Source organism: Phalaenopsis equestris, unplaced genomic scaffold, assembly GCF_001263595.1.
Source record: "Phalaenopsis equestris unplaced genomic scaffold, ASM126359v1 Scaffold000162, whole genome shotgun sequence".
Lineage (NCBI taxonomy): Eukaryota > Viridiplantae > Streptophyta > Magnoliopsida > Asparagales > Orchidaceae > Phalaenopsis > Phalaenopsis equestris.
Genome location: NW_018164604.1, coordinates 8,256 through 25,160, shown reverse-complemented (window position 1 = coordinate 25,160; position 16,905 = coordinate 8,256).

Here is a 16,905-nt window from a genome sequence, read left to right as displayed (position 1 = left end):
GTAGCCACACTCTAAACTCGGATGGTTAATGGAACAATATGATAAGTTCAGAAATGAACTCAAAATAATTCAAGAGATCTTCAAAATAGTTCAGGGTCATATCCCGAGCACTTTAGAATCTTTTGGTTGTTTTGAAGGACAAATTGAACTTATCATATCTTGTCCTAAAATCATCTACTAAGATCTTCCAAGCTCCAATTAAATCATAACTTGGGGTTTGCAAGCTAAACCTTCATCTACTCTTGCAATTTAAACTTTCCTGCAGTCTTATCAATATATATTGCAAGTACTGACCTTTTAGATGGTGGAACAAGAAGACTCGTCAGATACGCTTTTACAGTTTACAGTACTGTCTTTCATTGTACTTTCCACACTGTATTTTTAAACTTACAAAACTTGCATGTTAAACAACGACGACACCTTGCCTGGAAACCAAAACTGTTAGGATTGCCACAAAAACAAAAATTCACCTCCACAACATTTAAAATATAAAACAACTCAAAATTTAATCACAAACATCACAAAAACTACAACTAAATTAAGACGTCTCTATCGAATGATCAGGAATCCCTCGGAGGAGGTAACCAACGGTTGCTAATGAGACTTCCCACGGTCTAAATGAAAGTGTGGAACTCATTAAGTTTAGTTTAGTAAATTCATTTGGACTAAGTGAATCCGATAGAAAATAGTGGTGCCAGAATGAGGGAACCGTAGGATCCTAGCCGGTGTCGCTCCAATCAACTTTAACATACCCCATAACATTTAAAGAACTTTAACTATAGCGACATCTGATTTGACAGCATGACCTGGCACATTAGAAAACTTAAACTAGTCACAACGAGAAGCTTAGAGCTAGCATGGTGGGCAGCACAGCCATCTTCAACAACAAAACATGTCTTTCCCAGCTAAACCAATTTCCTTCCTTAGAATTAAACAAATAAGCCATAGGACTTTGAGGTAGTTTGCTTATGCAACATAAATCCTTACCTAATCTTTAGGCCTTTGTACAACTCTGTTGTACAATCTAAGCCCTAACTTGTCTTAGGATTCCAAGGTCATCGTTCGTCACTACCTAAATCCTCACATCTTCCAGGTTATTTGTGTGAATGTTTCACATGAATGTAAGCCCTAACAAATAATATTGGCAGGATGAAACACTTAAATAATTTATCCTCAAAATTGAAGCCAAACCATATGATAGTATGGGAAGTCACCGAGGTTACTGAGGGTCTCTTTTGGATCTGTGCCATCCTCTAGTTCTTCCTCCTTTGGACTCTAAAACAAAATGTTCCAAAATTGAACAATTTTCCTTTCACACCTATTTGTCTGATTTCGTTGAAGAGTCCTATCTTTTTGACATCTTTGAAGATAATATTTCTTGATTTTTATCGAGAGTTTTCTTAGGTGATTTCGGTTATCTAAGATGTAATTAACTATAGGGGCTTGCCTCCAATTTAATATAAACCCTATTTAATTCTTCATATTAAATAGAGGAACCTGTCGGCAAATAAATGGGTTCGCAGACCAAACGAATGTCATATATTTTTTAGTTTATTTGATTGAGCCTCATCCTCAACTCTTGTGTTTATCTATCGAGATAGATACAGGATTTAAGGTACAGTGCTCTTTCATTTAAACTATGAAAAATATGGGGTCTTTTTTTAAAATGTCCTTCCAAAGCGGGCGACGGGATTTTAGTTCTGGTGACCGACAGTTTCTTACGGGCGGCAACTCCTCAACTTTTTAGTGCTGACAGCTTCTAGCGACTCTGCTGGAGACTAGCTTTTCTCTCCATTTAAATCAATAAATATTATCTTCATACATCGGTAATGTGTTCATGTCCCTCATGAACCAAATCACCCTTCTTTTGTTGGCAATTTTTTACCCATTTCTATCTTGAGAAAATACAGTCAACTCTTTGGACTTCAGGACCATCTGTTCGATCACCTTTGAACACAAAGGTTCAGGAGGCCATTAAGGACTTTTTAATCTTAGTGTGTGGTCGGACCCCCAATAGGTATGTTCGGATTGTGACGTGTTGCGCGTGCTCTATAATTTTCTTTATATTAATTAAGTCTTTTTACTTTCAAACTATTTTTACTGAAATTTTAAAACCTCTACAATTAAATAAGGTCTTACCCAGTCTAAAGATTGACCACTACTAATTTTAGTGCTCGCACTAGGATTGCGAGGTATTGGCGAAATAGTTAACCCCATAGCTTTCTTTTTTTTCCAAAGTTGCTGCAATGGCGTGCCCAATGCTCACCTTTTTCTGCAACCTACAAACGAGCCATGATGCCCGCAATGTTGCCCCTACTATCAAGTTTGGAGCAGAACTTCAAGATCTTGAGGTCGTTCTCGGGAAAGCCTTGTTCGTCATAATGAAAGTCGTCGTTCCAGAAGTTCAAGAACCATCCGCCGATTTTAAGCTGAACTGCCCTCATGACCTTTCTTCTTACAAGAAGGTTAAGACTATTGCCGCCATGGCACGTACCAAGCCTATTGTTCCCGCTGCTGCTAAGGGAAAAGAGGTCATGATCTTAGATGACCCGATTGAAGGATTGGTTGTCCCGTCGTCAGTATTTGAAATCGGATCGAGTTTGAGGACTGCACTGTTAACCCGAACCCAAAGGAGAAACCACAGTCAGAAGGTTCGGAGGGCTACTAAAGCCCAAATTTCTGAGTAAGTACCTGTTGATGAAAATCTTCACCAGGAGGAGTCAGCATTGTCAGAGACCTATCCACTTCTTCAAGAGAGTAGGTTCCATCCCTCAATGGACACTAACAGGTACGAGAGTATCCAGAAGATCGCTGCTGCTTTACCATCACTTCATGGACATGATGTGGAGAGGAAGAAGTCTGCTCCTATCACCCGAGTAAGTTCAATTTTTTAGAGACTAGCTGCTAAAGAAGGTTTTTCAGTTGGTTAATTACTCAAACGAGTGGGACGTGTAGTACCCCCTTGCATGAAGAAAGAAATTCTAAGGGATGTTAGAACTGCCAAACGATCTCAGAAATCAACTGAAGCCTTGCCTGCTCGCATTCTCGTTTGGTTCCGTTTGGGAATCAGAGTTCATTCCGCCACAATTACTATTGATTCCACCGTTAATAGACCCTCAAGCCGTAGACCAGTCAAGTCACATTTGGGTCTAAGAATTCTACCAATCACCCACCTCAAGGATGTTCTTAAAGTCCCAAAGGAAAAGATGAAGAGATTGCTCAGTACTGTATCTGGTATGCACCATGGGGAGCATACTTTTCCTCAACATACCGATGTTCCTACTGAGACACTCCGTCTCAAGACATCACCGTCAAAGAAAAAGGTACGGATACCCAAGGTCGCTATACCGATATAGTCCAGTAAGGGAAAGATCATGGAATGAAGCAAGGACCAGCCGCCAGAGCTCCGATCGCACGAACTATCTAACATTGTCGGCATTGTCGCAGTAATTGCCACCGAGATGGAGGACAAGTGGAGGAGGTCCAACAGGGTCCTCTAGTTCTTAAGACAATCCAAGAATCAATAATCGAAGAAAAGGTCAAAAAGCTTAGGGTCGAGATTTTTGAGTTAGCCCGAAAAACATGGAGTTTCCATTGATGATAATGAAGATTTTGACTTCAATGTTTACCTCAAAGAATATTTTGTGGATGTCCATGTCATCAAAACTAGAGCTGCTGCATCTGTGCGCGACGCTCAACTTCTCAGAAAATGCCGTAGATGAGCTGTGTAGGGCTATCTTCTTAAGGGATGAGCAAGTCAGCCAACTGGAGAAAAGGATAGAAGAGATGGCAGCAGCCATGACCGCCATGGCCACAGATCAAGGACAATCTTAACCTCCACAGTTAGCCTCTCCAGAAGTCAATCAACCAGAGATTATACATATCATAGATGAAAGGAGAGAAGTTGTCTTAGCAAAAAGGGATGAGCAACCAAAGAAGGATTCTCTATCAAGCGCCTTGCTAGAAAAGGAATTTAAGCAAATGGTCGAACAAGTTCGGGAGGCCTTAACCCAATCTAAGGGTGGTGCATTGGTTTTAAAGGGTAAACCTTACCTGGAGGAGTTTGATGTCGTACCCTACCCTAAGGGTTTTGTGTCGCTAAACTTTAAGATATTCGACGAGACTCAAAGACGAGACTCAAAATCCCAGGCAACATATAACACATTTTCGAGCCAGTTGTGGTAATACTGGAGGTAACAAAACCTTACTTTTCTGTCAGTTTGTCAGCATCCTATCAGGGATCACTTTTGATTGGTATGCCGAATTACCCAACGTATCAGCAAGACATTCGTCGAGCTAGAACAATTGTTCGTGAAAAGATTTGTCGGAACACAACATCACGTCGCTATTGGAGATCTCATAATGGAAAAGCAGAAACCCAATGAGACTTTAGTGGATTATATCTTCAGGTGGAGAAACCTTAGTATGAAATGTGAACCTCAGCTGCAGGAAAATCACGTGATTGAGATCTTACTCAAGAGCATTTACTCAAGAGCATTCAAGAGCATTCATGGGCCAGTAGCTCTCATGCTCAAGGGACTCACCATCAAATCCATCAAGAAGCTACTCAGCAATGCCAACAGTCTTCAAGAAGAAATCAAACATATGAATTCTCATGAGAAACACAAGGCAACTAAAACATTTAAAAAGAAATCAGGAACAGTGGCAAATGTTGATAAAGGAAAACAACCGATGAAGATACATGTAAAAAATTCTTGTTAGTCATCATCACAACATGCTTAAAAACAGACACAACAATACGACCAGTCTAGCCAGCGACCGCCTCAGGGAGGATCATACCCAGTAGATAATAAGAGAATATCTTTGGCAGAACGAAAAAAATGGTGTATTCCTTCAAAAATGAAGCCATACCCAAGATGTTCAGAAGTCTGTTAAAGAAGCCTGAGTTCAGACTATCAGATCCAAAGAAACCCGAAGAGGTCAAAAAGAAAGATCAACCAAATTATTGCCCTATCACAGATTGCTTGGACACACTATAGAAGAATGTTTTGTCTTCAATGATTGGCTCGAGAAAAATCTTAAAGAAGGAAATATAACGATCCCGAAAGAATATTTAAAAGAACATGATAAAGGTTCCATAAGTATGATTTTGGCTGAGCCAATCTCTCCGATTGAACCATATACTGGAAAAGATAGATGGAGTATGACTTGGGACAAACTCAAGAGGGTTCTGAATCAGATTCGGTATGCATCAAAACAAACTCCCGTTCAGAGTCTTCAACCTGCCAAACCCGAGATAAAGATTTGGCCAAAAGATCTGTCATCGTCAAAGACAAAGAAGAAGAAGAATTCCACCACAAAGACTGAAAAGACTGATAGTACAGGGGGGTAGGTTAGGGGCTGCCTCTGCTAGATTAGTTGTCTCAGATTCAGGAAAGAAAATCCTCGAACCCCTGACCTTTTATGATTATCTTTTCGCCCCTCCGGGGTCTTATGAATATAATGATTATGATTTCAGCTACATTTTTCTGGTGATAACGTACCTGATTTTGACCAATCTAGCCACTATCTCAATTCCCAAAACGATCCTCAATTCACACTCGAGTCCGATGAACTCATTGACAAGACTGAAGAAGACATTGACAATACCGCCTACGACAGCGCCAGGAGTGAAGAACCGATCATAGAGTGCTACGGCGTACCACTCTCCATTAACTTAGATCTTTCCGACAAAGAAGAAACATCAAAAGATTCGATAATGGTATTTCAAGAAGAAGAAATTACAGAAGTGAACTTAAGCAGCGGAAGAGTGTTACCCTTGAGGACAACTCCAAGGGATAAAGGAAAGCAAATAGTAACTCGAGAAGAGCTACCTCCACCTCCACCAGTGGAAGAACAACCTAACCAAGAAAAAATTGGAGGATCACACAACGTGGATTACAATGTGCTAGCTCATCTTAGGAACTTTCCGGCCAAATTAAGCATCTACTACGCTCTAATCCTATCAAAGGAGATGAGAGAGTCTCTGGTTACAGCTTTGCTTGACCAGCTTAGCCCAGCTGGCCAACGCATACTCAAATGAAGTTTAACAGTTGAAAGAACATCCTGGGATAACCTTCAAAGATGAAGACTTGTTGCTCAGTACCGCCGACCATAATCGTCCAGTCTATATCTTCATTAAAATCGACAGATTTGTGCTTCCCAGAGCTTTAGTAGATCCTGGAGTATCACTCAACTTGATGAGTCTACGACATTGGCCTATTTGGAAATTGAAGCTCAGGAGCTTACGACCGATAAAATGATGTTACAAGGATTCAACCAAAATGGAGAAAGAGCCCTTGGATAAATTACATTACTTATGAAAATTGAAGAACTAGTAACAACTGCTAAATTCCATATCATCGATGCCGAGACCTCTTTCAATGCTCTACTGGGCTGACCATGGATTCATGAACACAACATGGTTCCATCGTCTCTATACCAATGCATTAAGTACTACAAGGAAGGACAAGAACATTGCATCAAGGGAGATCTATAACCATTTTCAGTTCATGAAGTTGGCATTCATGAAGATGTCGCCTAATACGCGCCTCCAAAGAAATCTGTCTTCTCTCATGAAATTGTGAAAAATAAAAGTGAAGATTCAGAAAAAGCAAAAAGAGAAAACTATTCAACTCTGCTTCAGGCATCTTCCACCACTTTTTTACAACAAATTCGTGGGGGTTTTTTTAGTTTGTGCACCCAAGGTCGAGGTCAAAGATGTGGACGAGTAAGAACCAATTTAATTATTGAACGGACTGGGATGATCATCTACATTGGTGATGAAGACAGTTCCAAAGATGAAATAATGATGACAAAACAGAAGAAAACTCAGTACGAGATATCCTTAGAAGATACGGAGCAAAGCAAATATAAGACAATGTATGATCGGATAAACCTCTATGTGAACACCATGACTCTTACTCTGATTCTCCCTCAAAAGGTCGAGATTTTAGAGGTCAAGAAAGTTTGTAGTTATGGTTCAAAGCCGATCAATTTTAATCGTGCTTCTACCACTAATTTTGAAAAATCATGTAAATTTGGATGAGAATTCTGAATTTGGATGAGAATTTTGGATGAGAATTCTGATGAATTAATGGAATTACCTTTTGGTTACTTTTCTCCTTGTGTAGAAAAGTTAATTCAACAAGGACATTTGCCAAAACAAATGCCAAAAGAGAAACTACAACATTTTGAAAAATTATTAGATGTCAGAATTCGAACTCCTAACTTGAAAGAGGGTCGCGAATTTGGTACAGTCGGACCAGTCGATGATTCAGAATTTTATATTGTTGTCACTAGCGAATCAGAAGAGGAATGCCTTGATATAGATGATGACTCTGCTGATCAACTAATAGAAGATGTTCCGCCAGAATTTGAGGAACAAATTAAATCAACTATTGATGAACTTAAAGAAATTAATCTCGGGACTGAGGAGCATCCCCGACCTACATTTATAAGTTCTTTACTCAACGATGAAGAATCTTTAGAATTTGTTAAATTGTTAACAAAATTCAAAGATTTCTTTGCATGGAGTTATGATGAAATGTCAGGATTGTCAGCAGAGGTTGCAGTTCATAAGCTCGGGGTGGACAAAGATACGACCCCAGTAAAACAAGCCCCGAGAAGAATGCACCTGAAAATAGAGTAGCAAGTCATTGTCAAGGTGAAGAAGTTAACAGAATCTAGCTTTGTAAAAGAAGAACAATACCATACATATTTAGCTAACATTGTACTTTTAAGAAGAAAAATTGACAAATATGTGTTTGTGTCGACTTCATAGATTTGAACAAGGCATGTCCAAAAGATGAGTTCCCGTTACTGATACCAGAAATGATAGTGGATATCACTTTGACACATGAAATTTTCTCCTGAAATTTTCTCCTTCATCTTCATGGACGGGTCGTCGGGGTACAATCAAATCAAGATGGCTCCAGAAGATGTAACACTTACAGCCTTCAGGACACCTATCAGTATTTTCTGCTTCATAGTGATGCTGTTTGGATTGAAGAACGTTGAAGCAACATTCCAACAAGCTATAATAAAGATTTTTATTGATCTCATTCACAGCCAAGGGGAATGCTGCGTGGATGATTTGGTCATCAAGAGTAAACAAAAAATAGACCATTTGTACGATTTGAGGATCGTATTCGAACAGTTACGACGATATGAACTTAAAATGAATCCCTTAAAGTGCGCTTTTGGCGTTACCTCTAGGAAATTTCTAGGATTCGTTGTTCGTCATCGGGCAATTGAGATCTACCCAGATAAGATTAAACCTATCTTGGAGATGCCTCATCCCAAAACTTTGAAACAACTACGTTCCTTCCAAAGAAAGTTGGCATATTTGAGACGCTTTATTTCTAATCTCTCAGGTAGGTGTCAACCCTTCTCGACATTAATTAAAAAGGATGCCAAAATTGTTTGGGAAGAGAAATGCCAGTGGGCCTTTGAGGATGTTAAACAACATTTAATGACACCTCCTATTTTGGCAACCCCTATCCCAGGGAAATCGTCGATACTTTATACCGCGGCCTTAGATGACTCTCTTGGAGCCCTATTAGCCCAAGTCAATGACGAGGGTAAAGAAAATGCACTATACTACTTGAGTTGTTGTCCAATACCGACGGAGATAAGGTATCCACCTATTAAGAAGCATTGTCCACCTATTAGGAGATAAGGTATCCACCTATTAAGAAGCATTGTCTAGCTTTGATTTTCGCCGCCCAAAAGCTTAGACATTACATGTTTTCTCATAAGTTCAAAATAATTTCAAAAGTCAATCCGTTGCAATATTTGATGACCCCACCAACACTTTCGGGTGTCTAGCAAGATGGTCAATGATTTTATTGTAATTTGATATAACTTTTGCTCCCTCCATGCTATCAAGGGACAGATTTTAACAGACTTTCTCGCTGCACACTCACTTCCAACTGGTTCCCTATTAATGACGAGTTACTATATGAGCAATTATTACAAATTGAATTCTCCAGTGCACAATGCTGGGAGAAGTATTTTGACAGAGCTTCGTCAGCCAGAAAAGACAAGGATCAGACACAGTTATACCAAGCAAAGCAAAAATTTGTTTGATTTTCATCACACCAGATAAGGGTATGCTGAGGTTCTTCTATCACCTGATGAAGCCATGTACCAACAATGAAGCAGAATATGAAGCATTAATTTCTGGGTTGGAGTTGGCAATCTCGATGGATATAACAGATATTGCATCTATGGCGACTCACAACTCATCATCCAACAAGTCGCCAGACGATACAAGATTTTGAAACCAAGGTTAGCAGAATACCATCAGTACACAATGAAGCTCTTGGAGAAAATTCCCAATGTAACTTTCTACCGGATTCCTAGGGGAGATAATGCCCATGCTGACGCTCTAGTAAAACTTGCTAAGGAGCTGACATGTCCCCCGGAGGATTCCGTTGATATTACAGTACAAGGAAGATAAGTTTTATCTTAAGCTGACCTCAACAATCTACACAAGCTCAGAAAAGAAAAAGAAATGATGATTGTGTTTGCTGATAATAATGAAGATTGGCGTAAGCCATTAATAGAATATTTACATACTGGAAAGCTGCCGGAGGACAAGTCGGCATCACAACACATCACAAAAAGGGCTATGTCATACGCCTTAGTGGGTGATGTCCTCTATAGAAGATTGTTTGATCAGATGTGGCTACAACGTCTAAGAAGAGCTAAAGCACAAAGTATTGTCAAAGAAGTACACGTCGGATTGTGTGGCGCTCACCAGTCAGGCCGAAGATGAAAATGAAGATCAAAAGACTCGGATATTATTGGCTAACAATGATATCCGACTGTATAGATACAACTAGAAGATGTCATCAGTGCCAAGTGCATGGGGTAGTCTTGCACCAGCCAACAAATGTACTACACCTGACAGTCACCTCGTGGTCATTCAAGTGTTGGGGCATAGACATAATAGGTCCGATAGACCATCTGTCTTCCAAAGGACACAGATTCATACTTGTCCCTTGTTGACCTCACTTTTGATTGAGGTCTATTTTTCCTCTTTAGTAGCATAGGTCTAGCCATAAGTTTTTCCTATTGACTATTCCTAGAAAACTAGAAAAGGAACCCTCACCATTAGAAATTCTAAACTCCTCTTTACTCAACTTGAAGCTCTACATATTGGTCCTAACCTCTAGCACTTAGTAGGTGAGGTCAATATGGGGGAGCTCAAGGTGGGTTCCCATAGGACTGCTTCCCCTTAGGGTTGACTCTGGGCGTTGGTCTGGAGCTAAGGTACTCACCTCACTTACAATCACTCACACATATAAACCCAAAATTTCTTAACTTTGATCCCTTAATCCTTTGGGAGACTCATGTAGATGGTCCCTTAAACCCACTGGCCCTAGACAAGGGTTTAGCTAAGACCAGTACATAAAGGACCCAAATGGGGTTCCCATTGGTCCATAGCTCATTTATGGTGGTTGGAACCCTAATTCTACCAAAAATACTCAACTTGGCCTTTTGCCCGAAAACTTCCCCAAATTACCAAAGTACAATTGAAACCCTAAATTTGGCCAAAACTCCTAAATTTACCCAAAATACCCAAATTTGTTCAAAAATCATTTCAAACCTTTTGAAAACATCCAAATTACCCAAAATCACCAAAAAATTGCCAAATTACCAAAATGCCCCTTCTTAACCCACAATTTCAATAATTCCAAAAAAATCCCAAAATTTTACAAAACCTTTCAAATATTCTCAATTTCATTTTTCTCAACTACCACATGACCCAATTTGATAAATTTGACCATTTTAACCAAAACTCCAAATTGTCTTTAAAGACCCAATTTCCCTAAATTCACTTCAAATGTCCATTTGGTCCCAATTTCCTCTAATTTCAATTCTAAACTCAAATTCACCTTCTATATGACCAATATAAACCAAATTTAAGCTCAATTGGCCCATGCTTGGAGCCCAATTTTGATCTAAGTCAAGCCCCCAATTTTGGCCCTAAGACTTGGTTCCACCAAATTGAACCCCATGGCCTACTTCATTGGCAGGCCTACTCAATTGGCATCAATTTGAATTCTAAACTCTTCATAACACTCCTAAAAATCAAACTTGACCTTTAATTGGCCTTGGAAAAGTCAATTTAATTTAATTTCAACCCAAATAAAAAAATCCCCAATTTTGCCCTAAATTAGCCATGTCTCAAAATTCCACCAAATTGATTGCCTTAGCCCCAAAATTTCCACTCCATTCCTTCATGAAAAATCTTTATAACATCTCCCTTGATCATTTGGACCATTCAATGGAGCCAAATTCTAAGCCTAGATCGATCTAAGCCCAAGTCTAGCCCAACATACCTAAATTGATCAAAATTCAAATTGACCAAAATCTCAAATTGACCAAAATCTCAAAATCCTTCAAATTGAAACCCCAATTGAACTCAAAAGCATCTCAAGTCTTCACCAAAAATCTTCATGACAATCATCTACACAATTTTGATCAATTAATTGGGCTTAAGTTTGGGGCTAGCCTAGCCCAAACCTAAGATTTTGCCATTTGTACCCTCGTGGACCCCTTCACCAAAAATTGACCTAGCCATGTCAAATTGGCCAACCAAAGATCACCACAGCCACTAAGCCCTTCCTTTGGGCCAGGCTAAACCTTACAAGACCCACCAAACCAATCTATGGACCAATGGGTCTCTAAATTAAGGGATTTATGCTAACATTTGGGTCTTAAGCCAAAATCTTTCCAAATCCTCACCATTGTGACTAATCCTTTGGGGTCAGTGATAATCAAACCTCCCCCTGGCTCACCTGACCTCTTGGCCAGCTCCCCTGTCCTTGTCGGCCAACCTAGTGGCCGAAAAACACCAAAATTGTGAGCCACCCCCTTTAAATCCAAACCCAATTCAAACCTTCAGACCACCTTATCCAATTTGAAGTTTAGAGCCTCTCTGCCCTCCACATAGGCAGCACTTTGCACCCTTCAATTGACCCACAAAGCCACCATTGAACATTTTTATAAAGCACACCTCCATCGCTAAGGAGAGAGGTGCTGAAATTTTCTTAAATAGAGACCTCCAAATTGATCCCACAGCCTCTTTGAGTCCACCTCAGCTCAAGCCAACCATTTTCCCCCTCTGATCCCCATTGTGGAAGCTCAATTTGGAGCTCAAACTTCTGCCAAAACCACGACAAAACTCCCCATAGCTCCACAGTCCACCAAACTCAAATTAAATTCACCCACACCATCACCAAAGTGAAAGAAGAAGAAGCCCCAACAAATCCCCCTCATACAAAGCCCTTAGCATAGCTCCAGACCAACACTTGAAATCGAGCTTGGTCGAGTTCATACCTAGACCTTTCACCACAGCAAGAGGCTCAATCCCTAGCCTCCTTGGACCTCCCTCCTTGGACCTTAGCCTCCTTGGACCTCCATGAACGTGCCGAGCACCTCTGATTGAAGCTTCCCATCTCAGAGCAAAGGTATTGAACTTCCAGTCTTCCCGAGCCTATTTTGATTCTCCATTTGATTAGGGTTAGTTTCATGGCATGTTTATCGTATGAATATGTTCTACTAGTCAAGACGAGCATTTAAAAACATATTTCAATTGATTTGGTTGAGAAATGAGTGAGATATCAAGGTTTGAAAATGAATGGTTCTCGAGCTAGGGCATCGGGGACGATGACCACGCACCATTAGATCTCGCGTGTATCGCACAGACGGCTGTGATCGCACCGGATGGAGAGACGGAACTAAAAGGCGGGACGCGTGGCTACTGGCATGGAAGGCGGCGTCAAATGAAAGGGGAGCTGGTCGTGGGGAGCTTCGGAGCCGCCGTAGGTTGACGCGGTGCCGCGTCACTTAAGTAGAAAAAAAGGGCTTTTTCTGATTTATTTAATTCCTTAAATTTTAAAAATTCATATCTTTGTGTAAAAAAATCACAAAAATAAAATAAAAATACCCTCTTACTTAGTGGACAGAGGAGAAAAATGTGGAAATGGCTTGAAGTTCATTTGATGCATATTTTATTTTTAATTAATTAAATACTATTTTGAGTCTCTTGATTCTCCATGCATGTAGACATTTCACCATGACTTCAAATTTTGGCATGTTGTTGCCTCTATCTTAGGGAATATTCTCTGATTTTTCTAAAGTCAGAGGTGATCTCTAGACAGAGATCCAGATTTTTCAAATTTATGTCTATTATTTGCATAAATTAATCATAATAATTTGCATGTTGCTTAGAAAATTCCAAGAAAATTTTGGAAGGTTTGTCATGACCATAAAACCCTTTGGAAAATTTTTCATAAGTGAGGTTAATAAAAATGCACTTAATTTTCACAAACCCTAAAGCACAAAGAAAATCAATTTTGGGAAACATAAACATCTAAATGACTTGAACTCCACTATAATTTGAAATTCAGAGAACTCCCTATAAAAAATTTAAAATATTTGGAGCATATTTGATAACTCAAATTGATTTTCTAAGTTAAGTGTCATTTTTAACACTAAAATGATTTTTAATAATTGAAATATAACTAAAAATATAACTCCAAAAATTATAAAAATTGATTTTTGGAGTTCTCTGTGATTAGAGAAATTTTTTAAAAATGAAATGGTAATTAAAATAAAAACTTCATTTTTAGCCTATTTTTAATATTTAAATAATTAAAAAATGATAAAAATCACAAAAATAACAAAATTCATGGAAATGTTCTAAATTATTTCCTAAGAACTAAGGAATAATTAAAATATTTTTCCTAATTTTTTAAGTGAAGATACTGAATTTTGAAGCTTAAAATAAATTTTTAAAGGCTAAAAATGGATTTTCACTAAAATAATTCTAACAATTCAAAGAAAATTCAGAAAAATGTGAAATTTATTTCTCTGGTTTTTTTTACCTCAAAAATATTTAATACGAATATAAAACTTAATTTTCCACATTTAAAATATTTTATAGTTAATAAATTCTCCAGAACTTAAAGTAATTCTTAAAATTCAAATATAACTCAATAAATCTTAAAATTTGGTCCCAATAGTTCTCTGGTCTAAGTCTACCTCCAGTAAAAATTTCAAGGGGTTAGGCTTTGGCTTGGTTTAGTAATGGATTTTCCTTTGAAAAATCTTATTTTTTGCATAAAAATAAATATGTAAATTAAATTAAATTGTGAAAAATCACATTATCTTCTCTGATGTCTTAATTGACCCATGAGTGAGGTTGGATAAAAATCACAAAGTCATTTAAATTAAATGTGACAAATTATGAAGTGATAGAGCCTTAGGGGCAAAAGTGTAATTTTGGCCTTAATTAACACTTAGACTTAATTCAAGAAGGGGAAATGGGTAACCTTTGATCCCAATTAACATAGTTAGATGATTGAAACACAGGGGATTAATTGGTAGAAATCAATCTTACTTTTATTTATTAAAGGATAAATTTGTAATTTTCTTAAATTATTAAAATTTGGAAGTCTAGTCAACCAAATGATCCTAGACTTAGGGGCATGATTTTGGGTGTTGATAACTCACCAATTTAATACACCTATTTAATGATCTAAATGACTTTTAAGAATTTTGAAAATGAATCATCATCACTTAAGATTCAACCTTCTTAAAATAACTAAGACATCTACCAAAATCTTAAGCGCTTAGTTTAAGCGCTTAGTAGTGACCTAGAGTGACCTAGGCTAAATCAAATCTAATTAAATGAGGATTAGAAAAGTAAACATAATTTAAATTGAACACCTTTAAAACACTACAAGCCCAAATTAAAAAGTTTGCTACGTGACTTGATGACATTAACTTGCCCCTTTAAATTCTCAAGTTAAATTATAAGTGATAATTACCATACTCTTAGAGATAATTAAAACATTAATGTTGAGTGAGAATTAAAGGTATTTACAGGACGCATTGATTTTTCATCCCTTAAGGCCTTTCAGTGGAATGACTTTTTTTCATCTATATTCAGTTGAGAGGGAAGCATGGACCTGCTTCTTTCTCCATATATGTTGGATACCTCGGAGGTCTCCTAAACTTAATATGTTTTGCTTGACGAAATCATCCTTAACCAAGTCAATAGAGACCCACCAAGATATGACCTAGGGTTGGGTATATCAATAAAACCTTACTTTTTCGCTTTATATAAAATGTTCTCACATGCATTTTGAGTTTCAGGTGGTGGAACGAGAAGACTCGTCAGGTACATTTTTAATAGTTTATGGTGTCTTCTTTCTTGTACTTTAATACTGTACTCTTTTATGCTTATAAAACTTGCATGCTAAACAACAATGTCATCCTACATGAAAACTAAAACTGTTAGAATAGCTACAGAACCAAAATCTAAAACCAAAATTAAAATCAACCAAGATAAAAATCACCTCCACAACATTCAAAATATAAAGCAACTCAAAATTTAATCACAAACATCACAAAAACCACAACTAAAACTAAATTAAGACATCTCTATCGGATGATCGGGAATCCCTTGGAGGAGATAACCTACGGTTGCTAACGAGGTTTTCCACGGTCTAAATGAAAGTACGGTACTCATTAAGTTGAGTTTAGCAAATTCATTTGGACTAAGTGAATTCAATAGAAAATAGTGGTGTCGGAACGAAGGAATCGTAAGATTCTAACCGGTGTCACTCTAATCATCTTTAACATGCCCCCATAAATTTTTTAAAGAACAACAACCATAGGGCCACCTGATTTGACATCATAACTTGATGACCAAAGAAAAATATATTGAGATTTTCATACATATTTTATACTAATATTGATGATATTGCACTTTAAAGAAGGGTATTTTTGATATGTTGAATTATGGTCATTGGAGCAAAAAGATGAAAAAATGAGCGAATTTGGAGCGAAAAGGACCAAAATATGAAGATTTGAACTAGGGCGTCGACGACGAGCCCAACGACGCCGACGACGGGTTTTTCCCTAGAGTTCAAAATTAAATATCCTCGAGGCCACCGACGGCGCCCTCGAGGCCGCCAACGGCGAGATCGACAGTTATCTCAACAGGTGCATTGAATGTGGACTATTTTTTAGGGGATGCTTAGGCAACTCTTGGGAGAACTCTTCTACAACTTTAAGAGAAACTTTTGGCCGAAAATTGTGAAGTAGTGGGGGAGGAAGTTGAGTAGAGTGTAGAGAGTCCGGTAGACTGTAGAGAGTTTAATTTATGGTTAGATTGTGAGGAATTCTTCGAGAGATTATAAGAGTAGAGGGAAAGTCATAGATTTCTTCCTCCTTGCCGCTTCGAAGAAGAATTATGTGTACTGTAAAGAAATGAAGAGATTCAGAGGAACTTTGAGGAGTTTGCTTGGGGAGTAATTAGAGATAAGTGGTATTTACTTATTGCAGTTTGTATGACTTTGCTTTTATATATAAATTCCGAGTTTTGTCGTATCTTCCTCATGAGTTCTGAGTAATTTTCTCTATCTTTCTCCTTGTCTTGAGATTTTGTGAAATGGTGATTTGAATTGGTTGAGCCTTGAGAATGTTAAAGAAGTTGTGATGATCTTTTCACTTCGATCTTAATTTACTTTCAATCTGGCCAATTGATTTGTTAAAATATGTTGAGTTTTACAATTAAAGTAAATATTACATCCACGATTCAGGGAGGTCAAAGTCCTTGGAAGTTGGGTGCAAATAAATAGGGAAATAAAATTATCAGGAGTAGAATTGGAAGATTTTAGAGTGCAAACTAAAATCCTCAATTTGGTCCTATTGTTTGGGTGCTGAAGTGTAGATCTTAACCCTCAGGCGAGGGGAACATGGAAGCTCTGAAGTGAGAGCCGGTATCCTCCCAGCCTAGCCGCAGATTCAGTAACCATGCATAGGATTAGTCAATGTTCTTTATGTCTGGACCAAAGGGTAAAGAGTAGGTATGCTCCTATT